Raw genomic sequence first — 21,834 nt, forward strand, 5'->3', positions numbered from 1 at the left:
TGCAGAAGATAGAATATTAATATTGTCAACCATGATTTGGAAGCTTGGAGCGTGGGGGATAAAAGAAAGAAAGAGAAATTGTTGTATCCCATTTCCTTGAACATTCATGGAATTTCAATAAAATAATGACAAGATTGTGAATCTGCATAAAGAAAAAGAGTATGAAGGCAGAAGATAGAATATTATGTTGTCAACCATGATTTGGAACCTGGGGGTGTGTGGGGGATGAAAGAAAGAAAGAAAAACTGTTGTATCCCATTTCCTTGAACATTCATGGAAATTTCAATAAAATAATAAATAGATTGTTATTTACATAAAGAAAAAGTGTAAGAATGCCGAAGATTGAATATTAATGTTGTCAACCATGATTTGAAAGGTGGGGGGTGGTGGGGGATAAAAGAAAGAAAGAAAAACTGTTGTATACCATTTCCTTGAACATTCATGGAAATTTCTATAAAATAATAAAAAGATTGGTAATCTGCATAAAGAAAAAGTGTAAGAATGCCGAAGATTGAATATTAATGTTGTCAACCACGATTTGGAAGCTGGGGGCGTGGGGGATAAAAGAAAGAAAGAAAAAATGTTGTATCCCATTTCCTTGGACATTCATGGAAATTTCAGTAAAATAATAAATAGATTGTTATTTACATAAAGAAAATGTGTAAGTATACAGAAGATTAAATATTAATTTTGTCAACCATGATTTGGAAGGTGGGGGTGGGTGGGGGATAAAAGAAAGACAGAAAATCTGTTGTATACCATTTCCTTGAACATTCATGGAAATTTCAATAAAATAATAAAAAGATTGGTAATCTGCATGAAGAAAAAGAGTAAGAATGCAGAAGATAGAATATTAATGTTGTCAACCATGATTTGGAAGCTTGGGGAGTGGGGGATAAAAGAAAGAACGAGAAAATGTTGTATCCCATTTCCTTGAACATTCATGAAATTTCAATAAAATAATGACAAGATTGTTAAATGCATAAAGAAAAAGAGTATGAAGGCAGAAGATACAATATTATGTTGTCAACCATGATTTGGAAGCTGGGAGGGTGGGGGATGAAAGAAAGAAAGAAAAACTGTTGTATCCCATTTCCTTGAACATTCATGGAAATTTCAATAAAATAATAAAAGATTGTTTATCTGCATAAAGAATAAGAGTAAGAATGCAGGAGATAGAATGTTCATGTTGTCAACCACGATTTGGAAGCTGGCAGGGGTGGGGGATAAAAGAAAGAAAGAAAAACTGTTGTATCCCATTTCCTTGAACATTCATGGAAATTTCAATACAATAATAAAAAGTTTGTTAATCTGCATAAAGAAAAAGAGTAAGAATGCAGAAGATAGAATATTAATGTTGTCAACCATGATTTGGAAGCTGGGGGAGGTGGGGGATAAAAGAAAGAAAGAAAAACTGTTGTATCCCATTTCCTTAAACATTCATGGAAATTTCAATAAAATAATAAACAGATTGTTAATATGCATAAAGAAAAAGTGTAAGAATGCTGAAGATAGACGATTAGTGTTGTGAACCATGATTTGGAAGCTTGGGGGGTGGGGGATAAAAGAAAGAAAGAAAAACTCTTGTGTCACATTTCTATGAACATTCATTGAAATTTCAATAAAATAATAAATAGATTCTTAATCTGCATAGAGAAAAAGAGTAAGAATGCAGAAGATAGAATATTAATGTTGTCAACCATGATTTGGAAGCTTGGGGGGGTGGGGGATAAAAGAATGAAAGAAAAACTGTTGTATACCATTTCCTTGAACATTCATGGAAAGTTCAATAAAATAATAAAAAGATTGGTAATCTGCATAAACAAAAAGAGTAAGAATGCAGGAGATAGAATGTTAATGTTGTCAACCATGATTTGGAAGCTGGCGGGGGTGGGGCATAAAAGAAAGAAAGAAAAACTTTTTTATCCCATTTCCTTGAACATTCATGGAAATTTCAATACAATAATAAAAAGATTGTTAATCTGCATAAACAAAAAGGGTAAGAATGCAGAAGATAGAATATTAACGTTGTCAACCGTGATTTGTAAACTGGGGGGGAGTGAGGGATAAAAGAAAGAAAGAAAAACAGTTGTATACCATTTCCTTGAACATTCATGGAAAGTTCAATAAAATAATAAAAATATTGGTAATCTGCATAAAGAAAAAGAGTAAGAATGCAGAACATAGATTATTAATGTTGTCAACCATGATTTGGAAGCTTGCAGCGTGGGGGATAAAACAAAGAAAGAGAAATTTGTTGTATCCCATTTCCTTGAACATTCATGAAATTTCAATAAAATAATAACAAGATTGTGAATCTGCATAAAGAAAAAGAGTATGAAGGCAGAAGTTAGAATATTATGTTGTCAACCATGATTTGGAAGCTGGGGGGGGGGTGGGGGATGGAAGAAAGAAAGAAAAACTGTTGTATCCCATTTCCTTGAACATTCATTGAAATTTCAATAAAATAATAAATAGATTGTTAATCTGCATAAAGAAAAAGTGTAAGAATGCAGAAGATAGAATATTAATCTTGTCAAGCATGATTTGGAAGCTTGGGGGATGGGGGATAAAAGAAAGAAAGAGAAATTGTTGTATCCCAATTCCTTGAACATTCATAAAATTTCAATAAAATAATAAAAAGATTGTTAATCTGCATAAAGAAAAAGAGTAAGAATGTTGAAGATAGAATATTAATGTTTTCAACCATGATTTGGAAGCTGGGGGGTGGGGGATGATAGAAAGAAAGAAAAAGTGTCGTATCCCATTTCCTTGAACATTCATGGAAATTTCAATAAAATAACAGAAAGATTGTTAACCTGCGTAAAGAAAGAGTTAGAATGCAGAAGATAGATTATTAATGTTGGCAACCATGATTTGGAAGCTGGGGGGTATGGGGGATAAAAGAAAGAAAGAAAAACTGTTGTATCCCATTTCCTTGAACTTTCATGGAAATTTCAATAAAATAATAAATAGATTATTAATCTGCATAAAGAAAAAGTGTAAGAATGCAGAAGATAGAATATTAATCTTGTCAACCATGATTTGGAAGCTTGGGGGGTGGGGGATAAAGGAAAGAAAGAGAAATTGTTGTATCCCAATTCCTTGAACATTCATGAAATTTCAAAAAAAAATGACAAGATTGTTAATCTGCATAAAGAAAAAGAATATGAAGGCAGAAGATAGAATATTAATGTTGTCAACCATGATTGGGAAGCTGGGGGATGTTGGGGGATAAAAGAAAGAAAGAAAAACTGTTGTATCCCATTTCCTTGAACTTTCATGGAAATTTCAATAAAATAATAAAAGTTTGTTAATCTGCATAAAGAAAAAGAGTAAGAATGCAGAAGATGGAATATTAATGTTGTCAACCATGATTTGGAAGCTGGGGGGGTAGGGGGATGAAAGAAAGAAAGAAAAACTGTTGTATCCCATTTCCTTGAACATTCATGGCAATTTCAATAAAATAATAAAAAATTGTTAATCTGCATAAAGAAAAAGTGTAAGAATGCAGAAAATTGAATATTAATATTGTCAACCACGATTTGGAAGCTGGGGGCGTGGGGGATAAAAAAAAGAAAGAAATAATGTTGTATCACATTTCCTTGAACATTCATGGAAATTTCAATAAAATAATAAAAAGATTGTTAGTCTGCATAAAGAAAAAGTGTAAGAATGCAGAAGATAGAATATTAATGTTGTCAACCATGATTTGGAAGCTGGGGGGGGTGGGGGATAAAAGAATGTAAGAAAAACTGTTGTATCCCATTTCCTTGAACATTCATGGAAATTACAATAAAATAATAAAAAGATAGTTAATCTGCATAAAGAAAAAGAGTAAGAATGCCGAAGATTGAATATTAATGTTGTCAACCATGATTTGGAAGGTGGGGTATGGTGGGGGATAAAAGAAAGAAAGAAAAAATGTTGTATACCATTTCCTTGAACATTCATGGAAATTTCAATAAAATAATAAAAGATTGTTAATCTGCATAAAGAAAAAGAGTAAGAATGCAGGAGATAGAATGTTCATGTTGTCAACCATGATTTGGAACCTGGGGGGTTGTGGGGGATAAAAGAAAGAAAGAAAAACTGTTGTATCCCATTTCCTTGAACATTCATGGAAATTTCAATAAAATAAGAAAAAGATTGTTAATCTGCATAAAGTAAAAGTGTAAGAATGCAGAAGATTGAATATTAATGTTGTCAACCATGATTTGGAAGATGGCGGGGGTGCTGGATAAAAGAAAGAAAGAAAAACTGTTGTATCCCATTTCCTTGAACATTCATGGAAATTTCAATAAAATAATAAAAAGATTGTTAATCTGTATAAAGAAAAAGAGTAAGAATGCAGAAGATAGAATATTAATGTTGTCAACCATGATTTGGAAGCTGGGGACGCTTGAGGATAAAAGAAAGAAAGAAAAACTTTTTTATCCCATTTCCTTGAACATTCATGGAAATTTCAATAAAATAATAAAAAGATTGTTAATCTGCATAAAGAAAAAGATTAAGAATGCAGAAGATTGCATGTTAATGTTGTCAACAACGATTGGGAATCTGGGGGGTGGTGCGAGATAAAAGAAAGAAAGAAAAACTGTTGTATCCCATTTCCTTGAACATTCATGGAAATTTCAATAAAATAAGAAAAAGATTGTTAATCTGCATAAAGTAAAAGTGTAAGAATGCAGAAGATTGAATATTAATGTTGTCAACCATGATTTGGAAGATGGCGGGGGTGCTGGATAAAAGAAAGAAAGAAAAACTGTTGTATCCCATTTCCTTGAACATTCATGGAAATTTCAATAAAATAATAAAAAGATTGTTAATCTGCATAAAGAAAAAGAGTAAGAATGCAGAAGATAGAATATTAATGTTGTCAACCATGATTTGGAAGCTGGGGACGCTGGAGGATAAAAGAAAGAAAGAAAAACTTTTTTATCCCATTTCCTTGAACATTCATGGAAATTTCAATAAAATAATAAAAAGATTGTTAATCTGCATAAAGAAAAAGATTAAGAATGCAGAAGATTGCATGTTAATGTTGTCAACAACGATTGGGAATCTGGGGGGTGGTGCGAGATAAAAGAAAGAAAGAAAAACTGTTGTATCCCATTTCCTTGAACATTCATGGAAATTTCAATAAAATAATAAAAATATTGTTAATCTGCATAAAGAAAGAGAGTAAGAATGCAGAAGATAGAATATTAATGTTGTCAACCATGAATTAGATGCTGCGGGCAAGTGGGAGATAAAAGAAAGAGAGAAAAACCGTTGTATCCAATTTCCTTGTACATTCATGGATATTTTAATAAAATAATAAAAAGATTGTTAATCTGCATAAAGAAAAAGAGTAAGAATGCAGAATATAGAATATTAATGTTGTCAACCATGATTTGGAAGCATGGGGAGTGGGTGATACAAGAAAGAAAGAGAAAATGATTTATCCCATTTCCTTGAACATTCATGAAATTTCAATAAAATAATGACAAGATTGTTAAATGCATAAAGAAAAAGAGTATGAAGGCAGAAGATAGAATATTATGTTGTCAACCATGATTTGGAAGCTGGGGGGGGTGGGGGATGAAAGAAAGAAAGAAAAACTGTTGTATCCCATTTCCTTGAACATTCATGGAAATTTCAATAAAATAATAAAAAGATTGTTAATCTGCATAAAGAAAAAGGGTAAGAATGCAGAAGATAGTATATTAATGTTGTCAACCATGATTTAGAAGCTGGGGGCGCTGGAGGATAAAAGAAAGAAAGAAAAAATGTTGTATCCCATTTCCTAGAACATTCATGGAATTTTCAATAAAATAAGAAAAAGATTGTTAATCTGCATAAAGTAAAAGTGTAAGAATGCAGAAGATTGAATATTAATGTTGTCAACCATGATTTGGAAGATGGCAGGGGTGCTGGATAAAAGAAAGAAAGAAAAACTGTTGTATCCCATTTCCTGGAACATTCATGGAAATTTCAATAAAATAATAAAAAGATTGTTAATCTGCATAAAGAAAAAGAGTAAGAATGCAGAAGATAGAATATTAATGTTGTCAACCATGATTTGGAAGCTGGGGTCGCTGGAGGATAAAAGAAAGAAAGAAAAACGGCTGTATCCCATTTACTGGAACATTCATGGAAATTTCAATAAAATAATAAAAAGATTGTTAATCTGCATAAAGAAAAAGAGTAAGAATGCAGAAGATAGAATATTAATGTTGTCAACCATGATTTGTAAACTGGGGGTGAGTGGGGGATAAAAGAAAGAAAGAAAAACAGTTGTATACCATTTCCTTGAACATTCATGGAAAGTTCAATAAAATAATAAAAAGAATGGTAATCTGCATAAAGAAAAAGAATAAGAATGCAGAAGATAGAATATTAATATTGTCAACCATGATTTGGAAGCTTGGAGCGTGGGGGATAAAAGAAAGAAAGAGAAATTGTTGTATCCCATTTCCTTGAACATTCATGGAATTTCAATAAAATAATGACAAGATTGTGAATCTGCATAAAGAAAAAGAGTATGAAGGCAGAAGATAGAATATTATGTTGTCAACCATGATTTGGAACCTGGGGGTGGGTGGGGGATGAAAGAAAGAAAGAAAAACTGTTGTATCCCATTTCCTTGAACATTCATGGAAATTTCAATAAAATAATAAATAGATTGTTATTTACATAAAGAAAAAGTGTAAGAATGCCGAAGATTGAATATTAATGTTGTCAACCATGATTTGAAAGGTGGGGGGTGGTGGGGGATAAAAGAAAGAAAGAAAAACTGTTGTATACCATTTCCTTGAACATTCATGGAAATTTCTATAAAATAATAAAAGATTGGTAATCTGCATAAAGAAAAAGTGTAAGAATGCCGAAGATTGAATATTAATGTTGTCAACCACGATTTGGAAGCTGGGGGCGTGGGGGATAAAAGAAAGAAAGAAAAAATGTTGTATCCCATTTCCTTGGACATTCATGGAAATTTCAGTAAAATAATAAATAGATTGTTATTTACATAAAGAAAATGTGTAAGTATACAGAAGATTAAATATTAATTTTGTCAACCATGATTTGGAAGGTGGGGGTGGGTGGGGGATAAAAGAAAGACAGAAAATCTGTTGTATACCATTTCCTTGAACATTCATGGAAATTTCAATAAAATAATAAAAAGATTGGTAATCTGCATGAAGAAAAAGAGTAAGAATGCAGAAGATAGAATATTAATGTTGTCAACCATGATTTGGAAGCTTGGGGAGTGGGGGATAAAAGAAAGAACGAGAAAATGTTGTATCCCATTTCCTTGAACATTCATGAAATTTCAATAAAATAATGACAAGATTGTTAAATGCATAAAGAAAAAGAGTATGAAGGCAGAAGATACAATATTATGTTGTCAACCATGATTTGGAAGCTGGGAGGGTGGGGGATGAAAGAAAGAAAGAAAAACTGTTGTATCCCATTTCCTTGAACATTCATGGAAATTTCAATAAAATAATAAAAGATTGTTAATCTGCATAAAGAATAAGAGTAAGAATGCAGGAGATAGAATGTTCATGTTGTCAACCATGATTTGGAAGCTGGCAGGGGTGGGGGATAAAAGAAAGAAAGAAAAACTGTTGTATCCCATTTCCTTGAACATTCATGGAAATTTCAATACAATAATAAAAAGTTTGTTAATCTGCATAAAGAAAAAGAGTAAGAATGCAGAAGATAGAATATTAATGTTGTCAACCATGATTTGGAAGCTGGGGGAGGTGGGGGATAAAAGAAAGAAAGAAAAACTGTTGTATCCCATTTCCTTAAACATTCATGGAAATTTCAATAAAATAATAAAAAGATTGTTAATATGCATAAAGAAAAAGTGTAAGAATGCTGAAGATAGACGATTAGTGTTGTGAACCATGATTTGGAAGCTTGGGGGGTGGGGGATAAAAGAAAGAAAGAAAAACTCTTGTGTCACATTTCTATGAACATTCATTGAAATTTCAATAAAATAATAAATAGATTCTTAATCTGCATAGAGAAAAAGAGTAAGAATGCAGAAGATAGAATATTAATGTTGTCAACCATGATTTGGAAGCTTGGGGGGGTGGGGGATAAAAGAATGAAAGAAAAACTGTTGTATACCATTTCCTTCAACATTCATGGAAAGTTCAATAAAATAATAAAAAGATTGGTAATCTGCATAAACAAAAAGAGTAAGAATGCAGGAGATAGAATGTTAATGTTGTCAACCATGATTTGGAAGCTGGCGGGGGTGGGGCATAAAAGAAAGAAAGAAAAACTTTTTTATCCCATTTCCTTGAACATTCATGGAAATTTCAATACAATAATAAAAAGATTGTTAATCTGCATAAACAAAAAGGGTAAGAATGCAGAAGATAGAATATTAACGTTGTCAACCGTGATTTGTAAACTGGGGGGGAGTGAGGGATAAAAGAAAGAAAGAAAAACAGTTGTATACCATTTCCTTGAACATTCATGGAAAGTTCAATAAAATAATAAAAATATTGGTAATCTGCATAAAGAAAAAGAGTAAGAATGCAGAACATAGATTATTAATGTTGTCAACCATGATTTGGAAGCTTGCAGCGTGGGGGATAAAACAAAGAAAGAGAAATTTGTTGTATCCCATTTCCTTGAACATTCATGAAATTTCAATAAAATAATAACAAGATTGTGAATCTGCATAAAGAAAAAGAGTATGAAGGCAGAAGTTAGAATATTATGTTGTCAACCATGATTTGGAAGCTGGGGGGGGTGGGGGATGAAAGAAAGAAAGAAAAACTGTTGTATCCCATTTCCTTGAACATTCATTGAAATTTCAATAAAATAATAAATAGATTGTTAATCTGCATAAAGAAAAAGTGTAAGAATGCAGAAGATAGAATATTAATCTTGTCAAGCATGATTTGGAAGCTTGGGGGATGGGGGATAAAAGAAAGAAAGAGAAATTGTTGTATCCCAATTCCTTGAACATTCATAAAATTTCAATAAAATAATAAAAAGATTGTTAATCTGCATAAAGAAAAAGAGTAAGAATGTTGAAGATAGAATATTAATGTTTTCAACCATGATTTGGAAGCTGGGGGGTGGGGGATGATAGAAAGAAAGAAAAAGTGTCGTATCCCATTTCCTTGAACATTCATGGAAATTTCAATAAAATAACAGAAAGATTGTTAACCTGCGTAAAGAAAGAGTTAGAATGCAGAAGATAGATTATTAATGATGGCAACCATGATTTGGAAGCTGGGGGGTATGGGGGATAAAAGAAAGAAAGAAAAACTGTTGTATCCCATTTCCTTGAACTTTCATGGAAATTTCAATAAAATAATAAATAGATTATTAATCTGCATAAAGAAAAAGTGTAAGAATGCAGAAGATAGAATATTAATCTTGTCAACCATGATTTGGAAGCTTGGGGGGTGGGGGATAAAGGAAAGAAAGAGAAATTGTTGTATCCCAATTCCTTGAACATTCATGAAATTTCAAAAAAAAATGACAAGATTGTTAATCTGCATAAAGAAAAAGAATATGAAGGCAGAAGATAGAATATTAATGTTGTCAACCATGATTGGGAAGCTGGGGGATGTTGGGGGATAAAAGAAAGAAAGAAAAACTGTTGTATCCCATTTCCTTGAACTTTCATGGAAATTTCAATAAAATAATAAAAGATTGTTAATCTGCATAAAGAAAAAGAGTAAGAATGCAGAAGATGGAATATTAATGTTGTCAACCATGATTTGGAAGCTGGGGGGGTAGGGGGATGAAAGAAAGAAAGAAAAACTGTTGTATCCCATTTCCTTGAACATTCATGGCAATTTCAATAAAATAATAAAAAATTGTTAATCTGCATAAAGAAAAAGTGTAAGAATGCAGAACATTGAATATTAATATTGTCAACCACGATTTGGAAGCTGGGGGCGTGGGGGATAAAAAAAAGAAAGAAATAATGTTGTATCACATTTCCTTGAACATTCATGGAAATTTCAATAAAATAATAAAAAGATTGTTAGTCTGCATAAAGAAAAAGTGTAAGAATGCAGAAGATAGAATATTAATGTTGTCTACCATGATTTGGAAGCTGGGGGGGGTGGGGGATAAAAGAATGTAAGAAAAACTGTTGTATCCCATTTCCTTGAACATTCATGGAAATTACAATAAAATAATAAAAAGATAGTTAATCTGCATAAAGAAAAAGAGTAAGAATGCCGAAGATTGAATATTAATGTTGTCAACCATGATTTGGAAGGTGGGGTGTGGTGGGGGACAAAAGAAAGAAAGAAAAAATGTTGTATACCATTTCCTTGAACATTCATGGAAATTTCAATAAAATAATAAAAGATTGTTAATCTGCATAAAGAAAAAGAGTAAGAATGCAGGAGATAGAATGTTCATGTTGTCAACCATGATTTGGAACCTGGGGGGTTGTGGGGGATAAAAGAAAGAAAGAAAAACTGTTGTATCCCATTTCCTTGAACATTCATGGAAATTTCAATAAAATAAGAAAAAGATTGTTAATCTGCATAAAGTAAAAGTGTAAGAATGCAGAAGATTGAATATTAATGTTGTCAACCATGATTTGGAAGATGGCGGGGGTGCTGGAAAAAGAAAGAAAGAAAAACTGTTGTATCCCATTTCCTTGAACATTCATGGAAATTTCAATAAAATAATAAAAAGATTGTTAATCTGCATAAAGAAAAAGAGTAAGAATGCAGAAGATAGAATATTAATGTTGTCAACCATGATTTGGAAGCTGGGGACGCTGGAGGATAAAAGAAAGAAAGAAAAACTTTTTTATCCCATTTCCTTGAACATTCATGGAAATTTCAATAAAATAATAAAAAGATTGTTAATCTGCATAAAGAAAAAGATTAAGAATGCAGAAGATTGCATGTTAATGTTGTCAACAACGATTGGGAATCTGGGGGGTGGTGCGAGATAAAAGAAAGAAAGAAAAACTGTTGTATCCCATTTCCTTGAACATTCATGGAAATTTCAATAAAATAAGAAAAAGATTGTTAATCTGCATAAAGTAAAAGTGTAAGAATGCAGAAGATTGAATATTAATGTTGTCAACCATGATTTGGAAGATGGCGGGGGTGCTGGATAAAAGAAAGAAAGAAACACTGTTGTATCCCATTTCCTTGAACATTCATGGAAATTTCAATAAAATAATAAAAAGATTGTTAATCTGCATAAAGAAAAAGAGTAAGAATGCAGAAGATAGAATATTAATGTTGTCAACCATGATTTGGAAGCTGGGGATGCTGGAGGATAAAAGAAAGAAAGAAAAACTTTTTTATCCCATTTCCTTGAACATTCATGGAAATTTCAATAAAATAATAAAAAGATTGTTAATCTGCATTAAGAAAAAGATTAAGAATGCAGAAGATTGCATGTTAATGTTGTCAACAACGATTGGGAATCTGGGGGGTGGTGCGAGATAAAAGAAAGAAAGAAAAACTGTTGTATCCCATTTCCTTGAACATTCATGGAAATTTCAATAAAATAAGAAAAAGATTGTTAATCTGCATAAAGTAAAAGTGTAAGAATGCAGAAGATTGAATATTAATGTTGTCAACCATGATTTGGAAGATGGCGGGGGTGCTGGATAAAAGAAAGAAAGAAAAACTGTTGTATCCCATGTCCTTGAACATTCATGGAAATTTCAATAAAATAATAAAAAGTTTGTTAATCTGCATAAAGAAAAAGAGTAAGAATGCAGAAGATAGAATATTAATGTTGTCAACCATGATTTGGAAGCTGGGGGCGCTGGAGGATAATAGAAAGAAAGAAAAACTTTTTTATCCCATTTCCTTGAACATTCATGGAAATTTCAATAAAATAATAAAAAGATTGTTAATCTGCATAAAGTAAAAGTATAAGAATGCAGAAGATTGAATATTACTGTTGCCAACCATGATTTGGAAGGTGGGAGGTGGTGGGGGATAAAAGAAAGAAAGAAAAACTGTTGTATTCCATTTCCTTGAACATTCATGGAAATTTCATTAAAATAATAAAACGATTGTTCATCTGCATAAAGAAAAAGTGTAAGAATGCCGAAGATTGAATATTAATGTTGTCAACCATGATTTGAAAACTGGGGGGGAGTGGGGGATAAAAGAAAGAAAGAAAAACAGTTGTATACCATTTCCTTGAACATTCATTGAAAGTTCAATAAAATAATAAAAAGAATGGTAATCTGCATAAAGAAAAAGAATAAGAATGCAGAAGATAGAATATTAATGTTGTCAACCATGATTTGGAAGCTTGGAGCGTGGGGGATAAAAGAAAGAAAGAGAAATTGTTGTATCCCATTTCCTTGAACATTCATGGAATTTCAATAAAATAATGACAAGATTGTGAATCTGCATAAAGAAAAAGAGTATGAAGGCAGAAGATAGAATATTATGTTGTCAACCATGATTTGGAAGCTGGGGGGGGTGGGGGATGAAAGAAAGAAAGAAAAACTGTTGTATCCCATTTCCTTGAACATTCATGGAAATTTCAATAAAATAATAAATAGATTGTTATTTACATAAAGAAAAAGTGTAAGAATGCCGAAGATTGAATATTAATGTTGTCAACCATGATTTGGAAGATGGGGTGTGGTGGGGGATAAAAGAAAGAAAGAAAAAATGTTGCATACCATTTCCTTGAACATTCATGGAAATTTCAATAAAATAATAAAAGATTGTTAATCTGCATAAAGAAAAAGAGTAAGAATGCAGGAGATAGAATGTTCATGTTGTCAACCATGATTTGGAACCTGGGGGGTGTGGGGGATAAAAGAAGGAAAGAAAAACTGTTGTATCCCATTTCCTTGAACATTCATGGAAATTTCAATAAAATAAGAAAAAGATTGTTAATCTGCATAAAGTAAAAGTGTAAGAATGCAGAAGATTGAATATTAATGTTGTCAACCATGATTTGGAAGATGGCGGGGGTGCTGGATAAAAGAAAGAAAGAAAAACTGTTGTATCCCATTTCCTTGAACATTCATGGAAATTTCAATAAAATAATAAAAAGATTGTTAATCTGCATAAAGAAAAAGAGTAAGAATGCAGAAGATAGAATATTAATGTTGTCAACCATGATTTGGAAGCTGGGGGCGCTGGAGGATAAAAGAAAGAAAGAAAAACTTTTTTATCCCATTTCCTTGAACATTCATGGAAATTTCAATACAATAATAAAAAGATTGTTAATCTGCATAAACAAAAAGGGTAAGAATGCAGAAGATAGAATATTAATATTGTCAACCATGATTTGTAAACTGGGGGAGAGTGGGGGATAAAAGAAAGAAAGAAAAACAGTTCTATACCATTTCCTTGAACATTCATGGAAAGTTCAATAAAATAATAAAAAGATTGGTAATCTGCATAAAGAAAAAGAGTAAGAATGCAGAAGATAGAATATTAGTGTTGTCAACCATGATTTTGACGCTGGGGGAGTGGGGGATAAAAGAAAGAAAGAAAAACTGTTGCCTCCCATTTCCTTGAACATTCATGGAAATTTCAATAAAATAATAAAAAGATTGCTAATCTGCATAAAGAAAAAGAGTAAGAATGCAGAAGATGGAATATTAATGTTGTCAACCATGATTTGGAAGCCGGGGGGGTGGGGGATAAAAGAAAGAAAGAAAAACTGTTGTATCCCATTTCCTTGAACACTCATGGAAATTTCAATAAAATAATAAAAAGATTGTTAATCTGCATAGAGAAAAAGTGTAAGAATGCAGAAGATGGAATATTAATGTTGTCAACCATGATTTGGAAGCTGTGGGGGTAGGGGGATGAAAGAAAGAAAGAAAAACTGTTGTATCATTTCCTTGAACATTGATGGAAATTTCAATAAAATAATAAAAAGATTGTTAATCTGCATAAAGAAAAAGTGTAAGAATGCAGAACATTGAATATTAATATTGTCAACCACGATTTGGAAGCTGGGTGCGTGGGGGATGAAAGAAAGAAAGAAATAATTTTGTACCACATTTCCTTGAACATTCATGGAAATTTCAATAAAATAATAAAAAGATTGTTAGTCTGCATAAAGAAAAAGTGTAAGAATGCAGAAGATAGAATATTAATGTTGTCAACCATGATTTGGAAGCTGGGGGGGGTGGGGGATAAAAGAAAGTAAGAAAAACTGTTGTATCCCATTTCCTTGACCATTCATGGAAATTTCAATAAAATAATAAAAAGATAGTTAATCTGCATAAAGAAAAAGAGTAATTATGCAGAAGATAGAATATTAATGTTGTCAACCATGATTTAGAAGCTGCGGGCCAGTGGGGGATAAAAGAAAGAAAGAAAAACCGTTGTATACAATTTCCTTGAACATTCATGGAAATTTTAATAAAATAATAAAAAGATTGTTAATCTGCATAAAGTAAAAGTGTAAGAATGCAGAAGATTGAATATTAATGTTGTCAACCATGATTTGGAAGGTGGGGGTTGTGGGGGATTAAAGAAAGAAAGAAAAACTGTTGTATACCATTTCCTTGAACATTCATGGAAATTTCAATAAAATATTAAAAAGATTGGTAATCTGCATAAAGAAAAAGAGTAAGAATGCAGAAGATAGAATATTAATGTTGTCAACCATGATTTGGAAGCATGGGGAGTGGGGGATACAAGAAAGAAAGAGAAAATGTTTTATCCCATTTCCTTCAACATTCATGAAATTTCAATAAAATCATGACAAGATTGTTAAATGCATAAAGAAAAAGAGTATGAAGGCAGAAGATAGAATATTATGTTGTCAACCATGATTTGGAAGCTGGGGGGGCTGGGGGATGAAAGAAAGAAAGAAAAACTGTTGTATCCCATTTCCTTGAACATTCATGAAATTTCAATAAAATAATGACAAGATTGTGAATCTGCATAAAGAAAAAGAGTATGAAGGCAGAAGATAGAATATTATGTTGTCAACCATGATTTGGAAGCTGGGGTGGGTGGGGGATGAAAGAAAGAAAGAAAAACTGTTGTCTCCCATTTCCTTGAACATTCATTGAAATTTCAATAAAATAATAAATAGATTGTTAATCTGCATAAAGAAAAAGTGTAAGAATGCAGAAGATAGAATATTAATCTTGTCAAGCATGATTTGGAAGCTTGGGGGGTGGGGGATAAAAGAAAGAAAGAGAAATTGTTGTATCCCATTCCTTGAACATTCATGGAAATTTCAATAAAATAATAAAAAGATTGTTAATCTGCATAAAGAAAAAGATTAAGAATGCAGAAGATTGAATGTTAATGTTGTCAACAACGATTGGGAATCTGGGGGGTTGTGCGGGATAAAAGAAAGAAAGAAAAACTATTGTATCCCATTTCCTTGAACATTCATGGAAATTTCAATAAAATAATAAAAAGATTGTTAATCTGCATAGAGAAAAAGAGTAAGAATGCAGAAGATAGAATATTAATGTTGTCAACCATGATTTGGAAGCTTGGGGAGTGGGGGATAAAAGAAAGAAAGAGAAAATGTTGTATCCCATTTCCTTGAACATTCATTAAATTTCAATAAAATAATGACAAGATTGTTAAACGCATAAAGAAAACGAGTATGAAGGCAGAAGATACAATATTATGTTGTCAACCATGATTTGGAAGCTGGGGGGATGGGGGATGAAAGAAAGAAAGAAAAACTGTTGTATCCCATTTCCTTGAACATTCATGGAAATTTCAAAAAAATATTAAAAGATTGTTAATCTGCATAAAGAAAAAGAGTAAGAATGCAGGAGATAGAATGTTCATGTTGTCAACCATGATTTGGAAGCTGGCGGGGGTGGGGGATAAAAGAAAGAAAGAAAAACTGTTGTATCCCATTTCCTTGAACATTCATGGAAATTTCAATACAATAATAAAAAGATTGTTAATCTGCATAAAGAAAAAGAGTAAGAATGCAGAAGATAGAATATTAATGTTGTCAACCATGTTTTGGAAGCTGGGGGGTTGTGGGGGATAAAAGAAAGAAAGAAAAACTGTTGTATCCCATTTCCTTGAACATTCATGGAAATTTCAATAAAATAAGAAAAAGATTGTTAATATGCATAAAGAAAAAGTGTAAGAATGCAGAAGATTGAATATTAATGTTGTCAACCATGATTTGGAAGATGGCGGGGGTGCTGGATAAAAGAAAGAAAGAAAAACTGTTGTATCCCATTTCCTTGAACATTCATGGAAATTTCAATAAAATAATAAAAAATTGTTAATCTGCATAAAGAAAAAGTGTAAGAATGCAGAACATTGAATATTAATATTGTCAACCACGATTTGGAAGCTGGGGGCGGGGGGGATGAAAAAAGGAAAGAAATAATGTTGTATCACATTTCCTTGAACATTCATGGAAATTTCAATAAAATAATAAAAAGATTGTTAGTCTGCATAAAGAAAAACAGTAAGAATGCAGAAGATAGAATATTAATGTTGTCAACCATGATTTGGAAGCTGGGGGGGGTGGGGGATAAAAGAATGTAAGAAAAACTGTTGTATCCCATTTCCTTGACCATTCATGGAAATTTCAATAAAATAATAAAAAGATAGTTAATCTGCATAAAGAAAAAGAGTAAGAATGCAGAAGATAGAATATTAATGTTGTCAACCATGAATTAGAAGCTGCGGGCAAGTGGGGGATAAAAGAAAGAAAGAAAAACTGTTGTATCCAATTTCCTTGAACATTCATGGAAATTTTAATAAAATAATAAAAAGATTGTTAATCTGCATAAAGGAAAAGTGTAAGAATGCAGAAGATTGAATATTACTGTTGCCAACCATGATTTGAAAGGTGGGAGGTGGTGGGGGATAAAAGAAAGAAAGAAAAACTGTTGTATTCCATTTCCTTGAACATTCATGGAAATTTCATTAAAATAATAAAAAGATTGTTCATCTGCATAAAGAAAAAGTGTAAGAATGCCGAAGATTGAATATTAATGTTGTCAACCATGATTTGTAAACTGGGGGGGAGTGGGGGATAAAAGAAAGAAAGAAATACAGTTGTATACTATTTCCTTGAACATTCATGGAAAGTTCAATAAAATAATAAAAAGAATGGTAATCTGCATAAAGAAAAAGAATAAGAATGCAGAAGATACAATATTATGTTGTCAACCATGATTTGGAAGCTGGGGGGATGGGGGATGAAAGAAAGAAAGAAAAACTGTTGTATCCCATTTCCTTGAACATTCATGGAAATTTCAATAAAATAAGAAAAAGATTGTTAATCTGCATAAAGAAAAAGTGTAAGAATGCAGAAGATTGAATATTAATGTTGTCAACCATGATTTGGAAGATGGCGTGGGTGCTGGATAAAAGAAAGAAAAAAAAACTGTTGTATCCCATTTCCTTGAACATTCATGGAAATTTCAATAAAATAATAAAAAGATTGTTAATCTGCATAAAGAAAGAGAGTAAGAATGCAGAAGATAGAATATTAATGTTGTCAACCATGATTTGGAAGCTGGGGGCGCTGGAGGATAAAAGAAAGAAAGAAAAACTTTTTTATCCCATTTCCTTGAACATTCATGGAAATTTCAATACAATAATAAAAAGATTGTTAATCTGCATAAAGAAAAAGTGTAAGAATGCAGAAGATAGAATATTAATGTTGTCAACCATGTTTTGGAAGCTGGGGGGTTGTGGGATATAAAAGAAAGAAAGAAAAACTGTTGTATCCCATTTCCTTGAACATTCATGGAAATTTCAATAAAATAAGAAAAAGATTGTTAATCTGCATAAAGTAAAAGTGTAAGAATGCAGAAGATTGAATATTAATGTTGTCAACCATGATTTGGAAGATGGCGGGGGTGCTGGATAAAAGAAAGAAAGAAAAACTGTTGTATCCCATTTCCTTGAACATTCATGGAAATTTCAATAAAATAATAAAAAGATTGTTAATCTGCATAAAGAAAAAGAGTAAGAATGTATAAGATAGAATATTAATGTTGTCAACCATGATTTGGAAGCTGGGGGCGCTGGAGGATAAAAGAAAGAAAGAAAAACTTTTTTATCCCATTTCCTTGAACATTCATGGAAATTTCAATACAATAATAAAAAGATTGTTAATCTGCATAAACAAAAAGGGTAAGAATGCAGAAGATAGAATATTAATATTGTCAACCATGATTTGTAAACTGGGGGAGAGTGGGGGATAAAAGAAAGAAAGAAAAACAGTTCTATACCATTTCCTTGAACATTCATGGAAATTTCAATAAAATAATAAAAAGATTGCTAATCTGCATAAAGAAAAAGAGTAAGAATGCAGAAGATGGAATATTAATGTTGTCAACCATGATTTGGAAGCCGGGGGGGGGGGATAAAATAAAGAAAGAAAAACTGTTGTATCCCATTTCCTTGAACACTCATGGAAATTTCAATAAAATAATAAAAAGATTGTTAATCTGCATAGAGAAAAAGTGTAAGAATGCAGAAGATGGAATATTAATGTTGTCAACCATGATTTGGAAGCTGTGGGGGTAGGGGGATGAAAGAAAGAAAGAAAAACTGTTGTATCATTTCCTTGAACATTGATGGAAATTTCAATAAAATAATAAAAAGATTGTTAATCTGCATAAAGACAAAGTGTAAGAATGCAGAACATTGAATATTAATATTGTCAACCACGATTTGGAAGCTGGGTGCGTGGGTGTTGAAAGAAAGAAAGAAATAATGTTGTATCACATTTCCTTGAACATTCATGGAAATTTCAATAAAATAATAAAAAGATTGTTAGTCTGCATAAAGAAAAAGTGTAAGAATGCAGAAGATAGAATATTAATGTTGTCAACCATGATTTGGAAGCTGGGGGATAAAAGAAAGTAAGAAAAACTGTTGTATCCCATTTCCTTGACCATTCATGGAAATTTCAATAAAATAATAAAAAGATAGATAATCTGCATAAAGAAAAAGTGTAAGAATGCAGAACTTTGAATATTAATATTGTCAACCACGATTTGGAAGCTGGAGGCGTGGGGGATGAAAAAAAGAAAGAAATAATGTTGTATCACATTTCCTTGAACATTCATGGAAATTTCAATAAAATAATAAAAAGATTGTTAGTCTGCATAAAGAAAAAGTGTAAGAATGCAGAAGATAGAATATTAATGTTGTCAACCATGATTTGGAAGCTGGGGGGAGGTGTGGGATAAAAGAATGTAAGAAAAACTGTTGTATCCCATTTCCTTGACCATTCATTGAAATTTCAATAAAATAATAAAAAGATAGTTAATCTGCATAAAGAAAAAGAGTAAGAATGCAGAAGATAGAATATTAATGTTGTCAACCATGAATTAGAAGCTGCGGGCAAGTGAGGGATAAAAGAAATAAAGAAAAACTGTTGTATCCAATTTCCTTGAACATTCATGGAAATTTTAATAAAATAATAAAAAGATTGTTAATCTGCATAAAGTAAAAGTGTAAGAATGCAGAAGATTGAATATTACTGTTGCCAACCATGATTTGGAAGGTGGGAGGTGGTGGGGGATAAAAGAAGGAAAGAAAAACTGTTGTATTCCATTTCCTTGAACATTCATGGAAATTTCATTAAAATAATAAAAAGATTGTTCATCTGCATTAAGAAAAAGTGTAAGAATGCCGAAGATTGAATATTAATGTTGTCAACCATGATTTGTAAACTGGGGGGGAGTGGGGGATAAAAGAAAGAAAGAAATACAGTTGTATACCATTTCCTTGAACATTCATGGAAAGTTCAATAAAATAATAAAAAGAATGGTAATCTGCATAAAGAAAAAGAATAAGAATGCAGAAGATACAATATTATGTTGTCAACGATGATTTGGAAGCTGGGGGGATGGGGGATGAAAGAAAGAAAGAAAAACTGTTGTATCCCATTTCCTTGAACATTCATGGAAATTTCAATAAAATAAGAAAAAGATTGTTAATCTGCATAAAGAAAAAGTGTAGGAATGCAGAAGATTGAATATTAATGTTGTCAACCATGATTTGGAAGATGGCGGGGGTGCTGGATAAAAGAAAGAAAGAAAAACTGTTGTATCCCATTTCCTTGAACATTCATGGAAATTTCAATAAAATAATAAAAAGATTGTTAATCTGCATAAAGAAAGAGAGTAAGAATGCAGAAGAGAGAATATTAATGTTGTCAACCATGATTTGGAAGCTGGGGGCGCTGGAGGATAAAAGAAAGAAAGAAAAACTGTTGTATCCCATTTCCTTGAACATTCATGGAAATTTCAATAAAATAAGAAAAAGATTGTTAATCTGCATAAAGTAAAAGTGTAAGAATGCAGAAGATTGAATATTAATGTTGTCAACCATGATTTGGAAGATGGCGGGGGTGCTGGATAAAAGAAAGAAAGAAAAACTGTTGTATCCCATTTCCTTGAACATTCATGGAAATTTCAATAAAATAATAAAAAGATTGTTAATCTGCATAAAGAAAAAGAGTAAGAATGCAGAAGATAGAATATTAATGTTGTCAACCATGATTTGGAAGCTGGGGGCGCTGGAGGATAAAAGAAAGAAAGAAAAACTTTTTTATCCCATTTCCTTGAACATTCATGGAAATTTCAATACAATAATAAAAAGATTGTTAATCTGCATAAACAAAAATGGTAAGAATGCAGAAGATAGAATATTAATATTGTCAACCATGATTTGTAACCTGGGGGAGAGTGGGGGATAAAAGAAAGAAAGAAAAACAGTTCTATACCATTTCCTTGAACATTCATGGAAGTTCAATAAAATAATAAAAAGATTGGTAATCTGCATAAAGAAAAAGAGAAAGAATGCAGAAGTTAGAATATTAGTGTTGTCAACCATGATTTTGACGCTGGGGTGGTGGGTGATAAAAGAAAGAAAGAAAAACTGTTGCGTCCCATTTCCTTGAACATTCATGGAAATTTCAATAAAATAATAAAAAGATTGCTAATCTGCATAAAGAAAAAGAGTAAGAATGCAGAAGATGGAATATTAATGTTGTCAACCATGATTTGGAAGCTGGGGGATAAAAGAAAGTAAGAAAAACTGTTGTATCCCATTTCCTTGACCATTCATGGAAATTTCAATAAAATAATAAAAAGATAGATAATCTGCCTAAAGAAAAAGAGTAAGAATGCAGAAGATAGAATATTAATGTTGTCAACCATGATTTAGAAGCTGCGGGCCAGTGGGGGATAAAAGAAAGAAAGAAAAACCGTTGTATCAAATTTCCTTGAACATTCATGGAAATTTTAATAAAATAATAAAAAGATTGTTAATCTGCATAAAGGAAAAGTGTAAGAATGCAGAAGATTGAATATTAATGTTGCCAACCATGATTTGGAAGGTGGGAGGTGGTGGGGGATAAAAGAAAGAAAGAAAAACTGTTGTATTCCATTTCCTTGAACATTCATGGAAATTTCATTAAAATAATAAAAAGATTGTTCATCTGCATAAAGAAAAAGTGTAAGAATGCCGAAGATTGAATATTAATGTTGTCAACCATGATTTGTAAACTTGGGGGGAGTGGGTGATAAAAGAAAGAAAGAAATACAGTTGTATACCATTTCCTTGAACATTCATGGAAAGTTCAATAAAATAATAAAAAGAATGGTAATCTGCATAAAGAAAAAGAATAAGAATGCAGAAGATAGAATATTAATGTTGTCAACCATGATTTGGAAGCTTGGAGCGTGGGGGATAAAAGAAAGAAAAAGAAATTGTTGTATCCCATTTCCTTGAACATTCATGGAATTTCAATAAAATAATGACAATATTGTGAATCTGCATAAAGAAAAAGAGTATGAAGGCAGAAGATAGAATATTATGTTGTCAACCATGATTTGGAAGCTGGGGGGGGTGGGGGATGAAAGAAAGAAAG

The sequence above is a fragment of the Cynocephalus volans genome, chromosome 4 (assembly GCF_027409185.1).
Source record: "Cynocephalus volans isolate mCynVol1 chromosome 4, mCynVol1.pri, whole genome shotgun sequence".
NCBI lineage: Eukaryota > Metazoa > Chordata > Mammalia > Dermoptera > Cynocephalidae > Cynocephalus > Cynocephalus volans.